This window comes from Hyperolius riggenbachi, chromosome 2, assembly GCF_040937935.1.
Source record: "Hyperolius riggenbachi isolate aHypRig1 chromosome 2, aHypRig1.pri, whole genome shotgun sequence".
Taxonomy (NCBI): domain Eukaryota; kingdom Metazoa; phylum Chordata; class Amphibia; order Anura; family Hyperoliidae; genus Hyperolius; species Hyperolius riggenbachi.
In genome coordinates this window covers 140,423,855-140,433,951 of record NC_090647.1, presented here as the reverse complement: position 1 = coordinate 140,433,951, position 10,097 = coordinate 140,423,855, and the positions used below count along the sequence as shown (strand labels likewise).

The 10,097-nt window shown below is 60.9% G+C and overlaps 6 non-coding genes and 44 pseudogenes across 6 annotated transcripts; all 50 read right to left on the bottom strand.

Moving 5' to 3' along the window:
- Positions 1 to 44: 44 nt before the first annotated feature.
- On the bottom strand, positions 45 to 163 carry LOC137547842 (5S ribosomal RNA; annotated as a pseudogene).
- An 83-nt stretch (positions 164 to 246) lies between these two features.
- On the bottom strand, positions 247 to 365 carry LOC137558469 (5S ribosomal RNA; annotated as a pseudogene).
- Positions 366 to 448: 83 nt separating this feature from the next.
- On the bottom strand, positions 449 to 567 carry LOC137558598 (5S ribosomal RNA; annotated as a pseudogene).
- An 82-nt stretch (positions 568 to 649) lies between these two features.
- On the bottom strand, positions 650 to 768 carry LOC137552552 (5S ribosomal RNA; annotated as a pseudogene).
- Positions 769 to 851: 83 nt separating this feature from the next.
- Positions 852 to 970, bottom strand: LOC137550751 (5S ribosomal RNA; annotated as a pseudogene).
- An 83-nt stretch (positions 971 to 1,053) lies between these two features.
- Positions 1,054 to 1,172, bottom strand: LOC137551273 (5S ribosomal RNA). The gene has a single exon (XR_011027007.1). It is a non-coding gene; the product is annotated as a 5S ribosomal RNA (ribosomal RNA).
- Positions 1,173 to 1,255: 83 nt separating this feature from the next.
- On the bottom strand, positions 1,256 to 1,374 carry LOC137553376 (5S ribosomal RNA; annotated as a pseudogene).
- Positions 1,375 to 1,457: 83 nt separating this feature from the next.
- On the bottom strand, positions 1,458 to 1,576 carry LOC137548792 (5S ribosomal RNA; annotated as a pseudogene).
- An 84-nt stretch (positions 1,577 to 1,660) lies between these two features.
- LOC137548612 (5S ribosomal RNA) lies at positions 1,661 to 1,779 on the bottom strand (annotated as a pseudogene).
- An 83-nt stretch (positions 1,780 to 1,862) lies between these two features.
- Positions 1,863 to 1,981, bottom strand: LOC137547899 (5S ribosomal RNA; annotated as a pseudogene).
- Positions 1,982 to 2,064: 83 nt separating this feature from the next.
- LOC137549213 (5S ribosomal RNA) lies at positions 2,065 to 2,183 on the bottom strand (annotated as a pseudogene).
- Positions 2,184 to 2,266: 83 nt separating this feature from the next.
- Positions 2,267 to 2,385, bottom strand: LOC137548591 (5S ribosomal RNA; annotated as a pseudogene).
- Positions 2,386 to 2,468: 83 nt separating this feature from the next.
- On the bottom strand, positions 2,469 to 2,587 carry LOC137551262 (5S ribosomal RNA). Its single transcript, XR_011027006.1, has one exon. It is a non-coding gene; the product is annotated as a 5S ribosomal RNA (ribosomal RNA).
- Positions 2,588 to 2,670: 83 nt separating this feature from the next.
- Positions 2,671 to 2,789, bottom strand: LOC137558037 (5S ribosomal RNA; annotated as a pseudogene).
- An 84-nt stretch (positions 2,790 to 2,873) lies between these two features.
- Positions 2,874 to 2,992, bottom strand: LOC137551250 (5S ribosomal RNA). Its single transcript, XR_011027005.1, has one exon. It is a non-coding gene; the product is annotated as a 5S ribosomal RNA (ribosomal RNA).
- An 83-nt stretch (positions 2,993 to 3,075) lies between these two features.
- LOC137557082 (5S ribosomal RNA) lies at positions 3,076 to 3,194 on the bottom strand (annotated as a pseudogene).
- Positions 3,195 to 3,277: 83 nt separating this feature from the next.
- On the bottom strand, positions 3,278 to 3,396 carry LOC137551249 (5S ribosomal RNA; annotated as a pseudogene).
- Positions 3,397 to 3,479: 83 nt separating this feature from the next.
- LOC137548740 (5S ribosomal RNA) lies at positions 3,480 to 3,598 on the bottom strand (annotated as a pseudogene).
- An 83-nt stretch (positions 3,599 to 3,681) lies between these two features.
- Positions 3,682 to 3,800, bottom strand: LOC137548951 (5S ribosomal RNA; annotated as a pseudogene).
- Positions 3,801 to 3,883: 83 nt separating this feature from the next.
- On the bottom strand, positions 3,884 to 4,002 carry LOC137551514 (5S ribosomal RNA; annotated as a pseudogene).
- Positions 4,003 to 4,085: 83 nt separating this feature from the next.
- LOC137557243 (5S ribosomal RNA) lies at positions 4,086 to 4,204 on the bottom strand (annotated as a pseudogene).
- Positions 4,205 to 4,287: 83 nt separating this feature from the next.
- Positions 4,288 to 4,406, bottom strand: LOC137547841 (5S ribosomal RNA; annotated as a pseudogene).
- An 83-nt stretch (positions 4,407 to 4,489) lies between these two features.
- LOC137558468 (5S ribosomal RNA) lies at positions 4,490 to 4,608 on the bottom strand (annotated as a pseudogene).
- Positions 4,609 to 4,691: 83 nt separating this feature from the next.
- LOC137558597 (5S ribosomal RNA) lies at positions 4,692 to 4,810 on the bottom strand (annotated as a pseudogene).
- Positions 4,811 to 4,892: 82 nt separating this feature from the next.
- On the bottom strand, positions 4,893 to 5,011 carry LOC137548622 (5S ribosomal RNA; annotated as a pseudogene).
- Positions 5,012 to 5,094: 83 nt separating this feature from the next.
- On the bottom strand, positions 5,095 to 5,213 carry LOC137548501 (5S ribosomal RNA; annotated as a pseudogene).
- Positions 5,214 to 5,296: 83 nt separating this feature from the next.
- LOC137553433 (5S ribosomal RNA) lies at positions 5,297 to 5,415 on the bottom strand (annotated as a pseudogene).
- Positions 5,416 to 5,498: 83 nt separating this feature from the next.
- LOC137551329 (5S ribosomal RNA) lies at positions 5,499 to 5,617 on the bottom strand (annotated as a pseudogene).
- An 83-nt stretch (positions 5,618 to 5,700) lies between these two features.
- Positions 5,701 to 5,819, bottom strand: LOC137551239 (5S ribosomal RNA). The gene has a single exon (XR_011027004.1). It is a non-coding gene; the product is annotated as a 5S ribosomal RNA (ribosomal RNA).
- An 83-nt stretch (positions 5,820 to 5,902) lies between these two features.
- LOC137556669 (5S ribosomal RNA) lies at positions 5,903 to 6,021 on the bottom strand. The gene has a single exon (XR_011029310.1). It is a non-coding gene; the product is annotated as a 5S ribosomal RNA (ribosomal RNA).
- Positions 6,022 to 6,104: 83 nt separating this feature from the next.
- On the bottom strand, positions 6,105 to 6,223 carry LOC137558566 (5S ribosomal RNA; annotated as a pseudogene).
- Positions 6,224 to 6,307: 84 nt separating this feature from the next.
- LOC137553823 (5S ribosomal RNA) lies at positions 6,308 to 6,426 on the bottom strand (annotated as a pseudogene).
- Positions 6,427 to 6,509: 83 nt separating this feature from the next.
- LOC137548451 (5S ribosomal RNA) lies at positions 6,510 to 6,628 on the bottom strand (annotated as a pseudogene).
- An 83-nt stretch (positions 6,629 to 6,711) lies between these two features.
- On the bottom strand, positions 6,712 to 6,830 carry LOC137558352 (5S ribosomal RNA; annotated as a pseudogene).
- Positions 6,831 to 6,913: 83 nt separating this feature from the next.
- Positions 6,914 to 7,032, bottom strand: LOC137550934 (5S ribosomal RNA; annotated as a pseudogene).
- An 83-nt stretch (positions 7,033 to 7,115) lies between these two features.
- Positions 7,116 to 7,234, bottom strand: LOC137557081 (5S ribosomal RNA; annotated as a pseudogene).
- Positions 7,235 to 7,317: 83 nt separating this feature from the next.
- On the bottom strand, positions 7,318 to 7,436 carry LOC137553609 (5S ribosomal RNA; annotated as a pseudogene).
- Positions 7,437 to 7,519: 83 nt separating this feature from the next.
- On the bottom strand, positions 7,520 to 7,638 carry LOC137549205 (5S ribosomal RNA; annotated as a pseudogene).
- An 83-nt stretch (positions 7,639 to 7,721) lies between these two features.
- LOC137548950 (5S ribosomal RNA) lies at positions 7,722 to 7,840 on the bottom strand (annotated as a pseudogene).
- Positions 7,841 to 7,923: 83 nt separating this feature from the next.
- On the bottom strand, positions 7,924 to 8,042 carry LOC137552775 (5S ribosomal RNA; annotated as a pseudogene).
- An 84-nt stretch (positions 8,043 to 8,126) lies between these two features.
- LOC137548364 (5S ribosomal RNA) lies at positions 8,127 to 8,245 on the bottom strand (annotated as a pseudogene).
- Positions 8,246 to 8,328: 83 nt separating this feature from the next.
- LOC137549496 (5S ribosomal RNA) lies at positions 8,329 to 8,447 on the bottom strand (annotated as a pseudogene).
- Positions 8,448 to 8,530: 83 nt separating this feature from the next.
- Positions 8,531 to 8,649, bottom strand: LOC137549490 (5S ribosomal RNA; annotated as a pseudogene).
- Positions 8,650 to 8,732: 83 nt separating this feature from the next.
- On the bottom strand, positions 8,733 to 8,851 carry LOC137557775 (5S ribosomal RNA; annotated as a pseudogene).
- Positions 8,852 to 8,934: 83 nt separating this feature from the next.
- Positions 8,935 to 9,053, bottom strand: LOC137548500 (5S ribosomal RNA; annotated as a pseudogene).
- An 83-nt stretch (positions 9,054 to 9,136) lies between these two features.
- Positions 9,137 to 9,255, bottom strand: LOC137552172 (5S ribosomal RNA; annotated as a pseudogene).
- Positions 9,256 to 9,338: 83 nt separating this feature from the next.
- On the bottom strand, positions 9,339 to 9,457 carry LOC137552523 (5S ribosomal RNA; annotated as a pseudogene).
- An 83-nt stretch (positions 9,458 to 9,540) lies between these two features.
- LOC137551227 (5S ribosomal RNA) lies at positions 9,541 to 9,659 on the bottom strand. Its single transcript, XR_011027003.1, has one exon. It is a non-coding gene; the product is annotated as a 5S ribosomal RNA (ribosomal RNA).
- An 83-nt stretch (positions 9,660 to 9,742) lies between these two features.
- On the bottom strand, positions 9,743 to 9,861 carry LOC137552442 (5S ribosomal RNA; annotated as a pseudogene).
- Positions 9,862 to 9,944: 83 nt separating this feature from the next.
- On the bottom strand, positions 9,945 to 10,063 carry LOC137558143 (5S ribosomal RNA; annotated as a pseudogene).
- Between the last annotated feature and the right edge of the window lie 34 nt (positions 10,064 to 10,097).

Sequence of the window (10,097 nt, the reverse complement as noted above, 5' to 3'; positions counted from 1 at the left end):
TTCCCACGCGTGCTCATAGCCATTGGGCCTCAAACCCAAAAAAACGCCTGCAGCACCTGGGGTTCACAGCCGGTCTCCCATGCAGCTACTAACCAGGCCTGAAGCCGCTTAGCTTCCGCGATCTGACGAGAGCGAGCGCTTTCGGCTTAGTGTGGCCGCAGGTAACCTCCAGGGCGCCGTTCCGGCGCCTTGAAGGTGAGGCTTCCCACGCGTGCTCATAGCCATTGGGTCTCAAACCCAAAAAAATGCCTGCAGCACCTGGGGTTCACAGCCGGTCTCCCATGCAGCTACTAACCAGGCCTGAAGCCGCTTAGCTTCCGCGATCTGACGAGAGCGGGCGCTTTCGGCTTAGTGTGGCCGCAGGGAACCTCCAGGGCGCCGTTCCGGCGCCTTGAAGGTGAGGCTTCCCACGCGTGCTCATAGCCATTGGGCCTCAAACCCAAAAAAACGCCTGCAGCACCTGGGGTTCACAGCCGGTCTCCCATGCAGCTACTAACCAGGCCTGAAGCCGCTTAGCTTCCACGATCTGACGAGAGCGGGCGCTTTCGGCTTAGTGTGGCCGCAGGCAACCTCCAAGGCGCCGTTCCGGCGCCTTGAAGGTGAGGCTTCCCACGCGTGCTCATAGCCATTGGGCCTCAAACCCAAAAAAAGCCTGCAGCGCCTGGGGTTCACAGCCGGTCTCCCATGCAGCTACTAACCAGGCCTGAAGCCGCTTAGCTTCCGCGATCTGACGACAGCGGGCGCTTTCGGCTTAGTGTGGACGCAGGCAACCTCCAAAGTGCCGTTCCGGCGCCTTGAAGGTGAGGCTTCCCACGCGTGCTCATAGCCATTGGGCCTCAAACCCAAAAAAACGCCTGCAGCACCTGGGGTTCACTGCCGGTCTCCCATGCAGCTACTAACCAGGCCTCAAGCCGCTTAGCTTCCGCAATCTGACGAGAGCGGGCGTTTTCGGCTTAGTGTGGCCGCAAGCAACCTCCAGGGCGCCGTTCCGGCGCCTTGAAGGTGAGGCTTCCCACGCGTGCTCATAGCCATTGGGTCTCAAACCCAAAAAAACGCCTGCAGCACCTGGGGTTCACAGCCGGTCTCCCATGCAGCTACTAACCAGGCCTGAAGCCGCTTAGCTTCCGCGATCTGACGAGAGCGGGCGCTTTCGGCTTAGTGTGGCCGCAGGCAACCTCCAGGGCGCCGTTCCGGCGCCTTGAAGGTGAGGCTTCCCACGCGTGCTCATAGCCATTGGGCCTCAAACCCAAAAAAACATCTGCAGCACCTGGGGTTCACAGCCAGTCTCCCATGCAGCTACTAACCAGGCCTGAAGCCGCTTAGCTTCCGCAATCTGACGAGAGCGGGCGCTTTCGGCTTAGTGTGGCCGCCGGCAACCTCCAAGGCGCCGTTCCGGCGCCTTGAAGGTGAGGTTTCCCACGCGTGCTCATAGCCATTGGGCCTCAAACCCAAAAAAACGCCTGCAGCACCTGGGGTTCACAGCCGGTCTCCCATGCAGCTACTAACCAGGCCTGAAGCCGCTTAGCTTCCGCAATCTGACGAGAGCGGGCGCTTTCGGCTTAGTGTGGCCGCAGGTAACCTCCAGGGCGCCGTTCCGGCGCCTTGAAGGTGAGGCTTCCCACGCGTGCTCATAGCCATTGGGCCTCAAACCCAAAAAAAACGCCTGCAGCACCTGGGGTTCACAGCCGGTCTCCCATGCAGCTACTAACCAGGCCTGAAGCCGCTTAGCTTCCGCGATCTGACGAGAGCTGGCGCTTTCAGCTTAGTGTGGCCGCAGGCAACCTCCAGGGCGCCGTTCCGGCGCCTTGAAGGTGAGGCTTCCCACGCGTGCTCATAGCCATTGGGTCTCAAACCCAAAAAAACACCTGCAGCACCTGGGGTTCACAGCCGGTCTACCATGCAGCTACTAACCAGGCCTGAAGCCGCTTAGCTTCCGCGATCTGACGAGAGCGGGCGCTTTCGGCTTAGTGTGGCCGCAGGCAACCTCCAGGGCGCCGTTCCGGCGCCTTGAAGGTGAGGCTTCCCACGCGTGCTCATAGCCATTGGGTCTCAAACCCAAAAAAACGCCTGCAGCACCTGGGGTTCACAGCCGGTCTACCATGCAGCTACTAACCAGGCCTGAAGCCGCTTAGCTTCCGCGATCTGACAAGAGCGGGCGCTTTCGGCTTAGTGTGGCCGCAGGCAACCTCCAAAGCGCCGTTCCGGTGCCTTGAAGGTGAGGCTTCCCACGCGTGCTCATAGCCATTGGGCCTCAAACCCCAAAAAACACCTGCAGCACCTGGGGTTCACAGCCGGTCTCCCATGCAGCTACTAACCAGGCCTGAAGCCGCTTAGCTTCCGCGATCTGACAAGAGCGGGCGCTTTCGGCTTAGTGTGGCCGCAGGCAACCTCCAAAGCGCCGTTCCGGTGCCTTGAAGGTGAGGCTTCCCACGCGTGCTCATAGCCATTGGGCCTCAAACCCCAAAAAACGCCTGCAGCACCTGGGGTTCACAGCCGGTCTCCCATGCAGCTACTAACCAGGCCTGAAGCCGCTTAGCTTCCGCGATCTGACGAGAGCGGGCGCTTTCGGCTTAGTGTGGCCGCAGGCAACCTCCAGGGCGCCGTTCCGGCGCCTTGAAGGTGAGGCTTCCCACGCGTGCTCATAGCCATTGGGTCTCAAACCCAAAAAAACGCCTGCAGCACCTGGGGTTCACAGCCGGTCTCCCATGCAGCTACTAACCAGGCCTGAAGCCACTTAGCTTCCGCGATCTGACGAGAGCGGGCGCTTTCGGCTTAGTGTGGCCGCAGGCAACCTCCAGGGCGCCGTTCCGGCGCCTTGAAGGTGAGGCTTCCCACGCGTGCTCATAGCCATTGGGCCTCAAACCCAAAAAAAACGCCTGCAGCACCTGGGGTTCACAGCCGGTCTCCCATGCAGCTACTAACCAGGCCTGAAGCCGCTTAGCTTCCGCGATCTGACGAGAGCGGGCGCTTTCGGCTTAGTGTGGCCGCAGGCAACCTCCAGGGCGCCGTTCCGGCGCCTTGAAGGTGAGGCTTCCCACGCGTGCTCATAGCCATTGGGCCTCAAACCCAAAAAAACACCTGCAGCACCTGGGGTTCACAGCTGGTCTCCCATGCAGCTACTAACCAGGCCTGAAGCCGCTTAGCTTCCGCGATCTGACGAGAGCGGGCGCTTTCGGCTTAGTGTGGCCGCAGGCAACCTCCAGGGCGCCGTTCCGGCGCCTTGAAGGTGAGGCTTCCCACGCGTGCTCATAGCCATTGGGTCTCAAACCCAAAAAAACTCTTGCAGCACCTGGGGTTCACAGCCGGTCTCCCATGCAGCTACTAACCAGGCCTGAAGCCACTTAGCTTCCGCGATCTGACGAGAGCGGGCGCTTTCGGCTTAGTGTGGCCGCAGGCAACCTCCAGGGCGCCGTTCCGGCGCCTTGAAGGTGAGGCTTCCCACGCGTGCTCATAGACATTGGGCCTCAAACCCAAAAAAACACCTGCAGCACCTGGGGTTCACAGCCGGTCTCCCATGCAGCTACTAACCAGGCCTGAAGCCGCTTAGCTTCCGCGATCTGACGAGAGCGGTCGCTTTCGGCTTAGTGTGGCCGCAGGCAACCTCCAGGGCGCCGTTCCGGCGCCTTGAAGGTGAGGCTTCCCACGCGTGCTCATAGCCATTGGGCCTCAAACCCAAAAAAATGCCTGCAGCACCTGGGGTTCACAGCCGGTCTCCCATGCAGCTACTAACCAGGCCTGAATACGCTTAGCTTCCGCGATCTGACGAGAGCGGGCGCTTTCGGCTTAGTGTGGCCGCAGGCAACCTCCACGGCGCCGTTCCGGCGCCTTGAAGGTGAGGCTTCCCACGCGTGCTCATAGCCATTGGGTCTCAAACCCAAAAAAACGCCTGCAGCACCTGGGGTTCACAGCCGGTCTCCCATGCAGCTACTAAACAGGCCTGAAGCCGCTTAGCTTCCGCAATCTGACGAGAGCGGGCGCTTTCGGCTTAGTGTGGACGCAGGCAACCTCCAGGGCGCCGTTCCGGCGCCTTGAAGGTGAGGCTTCCCACCCGTGCTCATAGCCATTGGGCCTCAAACCCAAAAAAACGCCTGCAGCACCTGGGGTTCACAGCCGGTCTCCCATGCAGCTACTAACCAGGCCTGAAGCCGCTTAGCTTCCGCGATCAGACGAGAGCGGGCGCTTTCAGCTTAGTGTGGCCGCAGGCAACCTTCAGGGCGCCGTTCCGGCGCCTTGAAGGTGAGGCTTCCCACGCGTGCTCATAGCCATTGGGCCTCAAACCCAAAAAAACGCCTGCAGCACCTGGGGTTCACAGCCGGTCTCCCATGCAGCTACTAACCAGGCCTGAAGCCGCTTAGCTTCCGCGATCTGACGAGAGCGAGCGCTTTCGGCTTAGTGTGGCCGCAGGTAACCTCCAGGGCGCCGTTCCGGCGCCTTGAAGGTGAGGCTTCCCACGCGTGCTCATAGCCATTGGGTCTCAAACCCAAAAAAATGCCTGCAGCACCTGGGGTTCACAGCCGGTCTCCCATGCAGCTACTAACCAGGCCTGAAGCCGCTTAGCTTCCGCGATCTGACGAGAGCGGGCGCTTTCGGCTTAGTGTGGCCGCAGGGAACCTCCAGGGCGCCGTTCCGGCGCCTTGAAGGTGAGGCTTCCCACGCGTGCTCATAGCCATTGGGCCTCAAACCCAAAAAAACGCCTGCAGCACCTGGGGTTCACAGCCGGTCTCCCATGCAGCTACTAACCAGGCCTGAAGCCGCTTAGCTTCCACGATCTGACGAGAGCGGGCGCTTTCGGCTTAGTGTGGCCGCAGGCAACCTCCAAGGCGCCGTTCCGGCGCCTTGAAGGTGAGGCTTCCCACGCGTGCTCATAGCCATTGGGCCTCAAACCCAAAAAAAGCCTGCAGCGCCTGGGGTTCACAGCCGGTCTCCCATGCAGCTACTAACCAGGCCTGAAGCCGCTTAGCTTCCGCGATCTGACGAGAGCAGGCGCTTTCGGCTTAATGTGGCCGCAGGCAACCTCCAGGGCGCCGTTCCGGCGCCTTGAAGGTGAGGCTTCCCACGCGTGCTCATAGCCATTAGGTCTCAAACCCAAAAAAACGCCTGCAGCACCTGGGGTTCACAGCCGGTCTCCCATGCAGCTACTAACCAAGCCTGAAGCCGCTTAGCTTCCGAGATCTGACGAGAGCGGGCGCTTTCGGCTTAGTGTGGCCGCAGGCAACCTCCAGGGCGCCGTTCCGGCGCCTTGAAGGTGAGGCTTCCCACGCGTGCTCATAGCCATTGGGCCTCAAACCCAAAAAAACGCCTGCAGCACCTGGGGTTCACAGCCGGTCTCCCATGCAGCTACTAACCAGGCCTGAAGCCGCTTAGCTTCCGCAATCTGACGACAGCGGGCGCTTTCGGCTTAGTGTGGACGCAGGCAACCTCCAAAGTGCCGTTCCGGCGCCTTGAAGGTGAGGCTTCCCACGCGTGCTCATAGCCATTGGGCCTCAAACCCAAAAAAACGCCTGCAGCACCTGGGGTTCACTGCCGGTCTCCCATGCAGCTACTAACCAGGCCTCAAGCCGCTTAGCTTCCGCAATCTGACGAGAGCGGGAGCTTTCGGCTTAGTGTGGCCGCCGGCAACCTCCAAGGCGCCGTTCCGGCGCCTTGAAGGTGAGGTTTCCCACGCGTGCTCATAGCCATTGGGCCTCAAACCCAAAAAAACGCCTGCAGCACCTGGGGTTCACAGCCGGTCTCCCATGCAGCTACTAACCAGGCCTGAAGCCGCTTAGCTTCCGCGATCTGACGAGAGCGGGCGCTTTCGGCTTAGTGTGGCCGCAGGCAACCTCCAGGGCGCCGTTCCGGCGACTTGAAGGTGAGGCTTCCCACGCGTGCTCATAGCCATTGGGCTTCAAACCCAAAAAAATGCCTGCAGCACCTGGGGTTCACAGCCGGTCTCCCATGCAGCTACTAACCAGGCCTGAAGCCGCTTAGCTTCCGCGATCTGACGAGAGCGGGCGCTTTCGGCTTAGTGTGGCCGCAGACAACCTCCAAGGCGCCGTTCCGGCGCCTTGAAGGTGAGGCTTCCCACGCGTGCTCATAGCCATTGGGCCTCAAACCCAAAAAAACGCCTGCAGCACCTGGGGTTCACAGCCGGTCTCCCATGCAGCTACTAACCAGGCCTGAAGCCGTTTAGCTTCCGCGATCTGACGAGAGCGGGCGCTTTCAGCTTAGTGTGGCCGCAGGCAACCTCCAGGGCGCCGTTCCGGCGCCTTGAAGGTGAGGCTTCCCACGCGTGCTCATAGCCATTGGGCCTCAAACCCAAAAAAAACGCCTGCAGCACCTGGGGTTCACAGCCAGTCTCCCATGCAGCTACTAACCAGGCCTGAAACCGCTCAGCTTCCGCGACCTGACAAGAGCGGGCGCTTTCGGCTTAGTGTGGCCGCAGGCAACCTCCAAGGCGCCGTTCCAGCGCCTTGAAGGTGAGGCTTCCCACGCGTGCTCATAGCCATTGGGCCTCAAACCCAAAAAAACGCCTGCAGCACCTGGGGTTCACAGCTGGTCTCCCATGCAGCTACTAACCAGGCCTGAAGCCGCTTAGCTTCTGCGATCTGACGAGAGCGGGCGCTTTCGGCTTAGTGTAGCCGCAGGCAACCTCCAGGGCGCCGTTCCGGCGCCTTGAAGGTGAGGCTTCCCACGCGTGCTCATAGCCATTGGGCCTCAAACCCAAAAAAACACCTGCAGCACCCGGGGTTCACAGCCGGTCTCCCATGCAGCTACTAACCAGGCCTGAAGCCGCTTAGCTTCCGCGATCTGACGAGAGCGGGCGCTTTCGGCTTAGTGTGGCCGCAGGCAACCTCCAAGGCGCCGTTCCGGCGCCTTGAAGGTGAGGCTTCCCACGCGTGCTCATAGCCATTGGGCCTCAAACCCAAAAAAACACCTGCAGCACCTGGGGTTCACAGCCAGTCTCCCATGCAGCTACTAACCAGGCCTGAAGCCGCTTAGCTTCCGCGATCTGACAAGAGCGGGCGCTTTCGGCTTAGTGTGGCCGCAGGCAACCTTCAAGGCGCCGCTCCGGCGCCTTGAAGGTGAGGCTTCCCACGCGTGCTCATAGCCATTGGGCCTCAAACCCAAAAAAACACCTGCAGCACCTGGGGTTCACAGCTGGTCTCCCATGCAGCTACTAACCAGGCCTGAAGCCGCTTAGCTTCCGCGATCTGACGAGAGCGGGCGCTTTCGGCTTAGTGTGGCCGCAGGCAACCTCCAGGGCGCCGTTCCGGCGCCTTGAAGGTGAGGCTTCCCACGCGTGCTCATAGCCATTGGGTCTCAAACCCAAAAAAACTCTTGCAGCACCTAGGGTTCACAGCCGGTCTCCCATGCAGCTACTAACCAGGCCTGAAGCCACTTAGCTTCCACGATCTGACGAGAGCGGGCGCTTTCGGCTTAGTGTGGCCGCAGGCAACCTCCAGGGCGCCGTTCCGGCGCCTTGAAGGTGAGGCTTCCCACACGTGCTCATAGACATTGGGCCTCAAACCCAAAAAAACGCCTGCAGCACCTGGGGTTCACAGCCGGTCTCCCATGCAGCTACTAACCAGGCCTGAAGCCGCTTAGCTTCCGCGATCTGACGAGAGCGGTCGCTTTCGGCTTAGTGTGGCCGCAGGTAACCTCCAGGGCGCCGTTCCGGCGCCTTGAAGGTGAGGCTTCCCACGCGTGCTCATAGCCATTGGGCCTCAAACCCAAAAAAATGCCTGCAGCACCTGGGGTTCACAGCCGGTCTCCCATGCAGCTACTAACCAGGCCTGAATACGCTTAGCTTCCGCGATCTGACGAGAGCGGGCGCTTTCGGCTTAGTGTGGCCGCAGGCAACCTCCACGGCGCCGTTCCGGCGCCTTGAAGGTGAGGCTTCCCACGCGTGCTCATAGCCATTGGGTCTCAAACCCAAAAAAACGCCTGCAGCACCTGGGGTTCACAGCCGGTCTCCCATGCAGCTACTAAACAGGCCTGAAGCCGCTTAGCTTCCGCAATCTGACGAGAGCGGGCGCTTTCGGCTTAGAGTGGACGCAGGCAACCTCCAGGGCGCCGTTCCGGCGCCTTGAAGGTGAGGCTTCCCACGCGTGCTCATAGCCATTGGGCCTCAAACCCAAAAAAAACCCCTGCAGCACCTGGGGTTCACAGCCGGTCTCCCATGCAGCTACTAACCAGGCCTGAAGCCGCTTAGCTTCCGCGATCTGACGAGAGCGGGCGCTTTCAGCTTAGTGTGGCCGCAGGCAACCTCCAGGGCGCCGTTCCGGCGCCTTGAAGGTGAGGCTTCCCACGCGTGCTCATAGCCATTGGGCCTCAAACCCAAAACAACGCCTGCAGCACCTGGGGTTCACAGCCGGTCTCCCATGCAGCTACTAACCAGGCCTGAAGCCGCTTAGCTTCCGCGATCTGACGAGAGCAAGCGCTTTCGGCTTAGTGTGGCCGCAGGTAACCTCCAGGGCGCCGTTCCGGCGCCTTGAAGGTGAGGCTTCCCACGCGTGCTCATAGCCATTGGGTCTCAAACCCAAAAAAATGCCTGTAGCACCTGGGGTTCACAGCCGGTCTCCCATGCAGCTACTAACCAGGCCTGAAGCCGCTTAGCTTCCGCGATCTGACGAGAGCGGGCGCTTTCGGCTTAGTGTGGACGCAGGCAACCTCCAGGGCGCCGTTCCGGCGCCTTGAAGGTGAGGCTTCCCACGCGTGCTCATAGCCATTGGGCCTCAAACCCAAAAAAACGCCTGCAGCACCTGGGGTTCACAGCCGGTCTCCCATGCAGCTACTAACCAGGCCTGAAGCCGCTTAGCTTCCGCGATCTGACGAGAGCAGGCGCTTTCGGCTTAGTGTGGCCGCAGGCAACCTCCAGGGCGCCGTTCCGGCGCCTTGAAGGTGAGGCTTCCCACGCGTGCTCATAGCCATTAGGTCTCAAACCCAAAAAAACGCCTGCAGCACCTGGGGTTCACAGCCGGTCTCCCATGCAGCTACTAACCAAGCCTGAAGCCGCTTAGCTTCCGAGATCTGACGAGAGCGGGCGCTTTCGGCTTAGTGTGGCCGCAGGCAACCTCCAGGGCGCCGTTCCGGCGCCTTGAAGGTGAGGCTTCCCACGCGTGCTCATAGCCATTGGGCCTCAAACTCAAAAAAACGCCTGCAGCACCTGGGGTTCACAGCCGGTCTCCCATGCAGCTACTAACCAGGCCTGAAGCCGCTTAGCTTCCGCGATCTGACGACAGCGGGCGCTTTCGGCTTAGTGTGGACGCAGGCAACCTCCAAAGTGCCGTTCCGGCTCCTTGAAGGTGAGGCTTCCCACGCGTGCTCATAGCCATTGGGCCTCAAACCCAAAAAAACGCCTGCAGCACCTGGGGTTCACTGCCGGTCTCCCATGCAGCTACTAACCAGGCCTCAAGCCGCTTAGCTTCCACAATCTGACGAGAGCGGGCGTTTTCGGCTTAGTGTGGCCGCAAGCAACCTCCAGAGCGCCGTTCCGGCGCCTTGAAGGTGAGGCTTCCCACGCGTGCTCATAGCCATTGGGTCTCAAACCCAAAAAAACGCCTGCAGCACCTGGGGTTCACAGCCGGTCTCCCATGCAGCTACTAACCAGGCCTGAAGCCGCTTAGCTTCCGCGATCTGACGAGAGCGGGCGCTTTCGGCTTAGTGTGGCCGCAGGCAACCTCCAGGGCGCCGTTCCGGCGCCTTGAAGGTGAGGCTTCCCACGCGTGCTCATAGCCATTGGGCCTCAAACCCAAAAAAACATCTGCAGCACCTGGGGTTCACAGCCGGTCTCCCATGCAGCTACTAACCAGGCCTGAAGCCGCTTAGCTTCCGCAATCTGACGAGAGCGGGAGCTTTCGGCTTAGTGTGGCCGCCGGCAACCTCCAAGGCGCCGTTCCGGCGCCTTGAAGGTGAGGTTTCCCACGCGTGCTCATAGCCATTGGGCCTCAAACCCAAAAAAACGCCTGCAGCACCTGGGGTTCACAGCCGGTCTCCCATGCAGCTACTAACCAGGCCTGAAGCCGCTTAGCTTCCGCGATCTGACGAGAGCGGGCGCTTTCGGCTTAGTGTGGCCGCAGGTAACCTCCAGGGCGCCGTTCCGGCGCCTTGAAGGT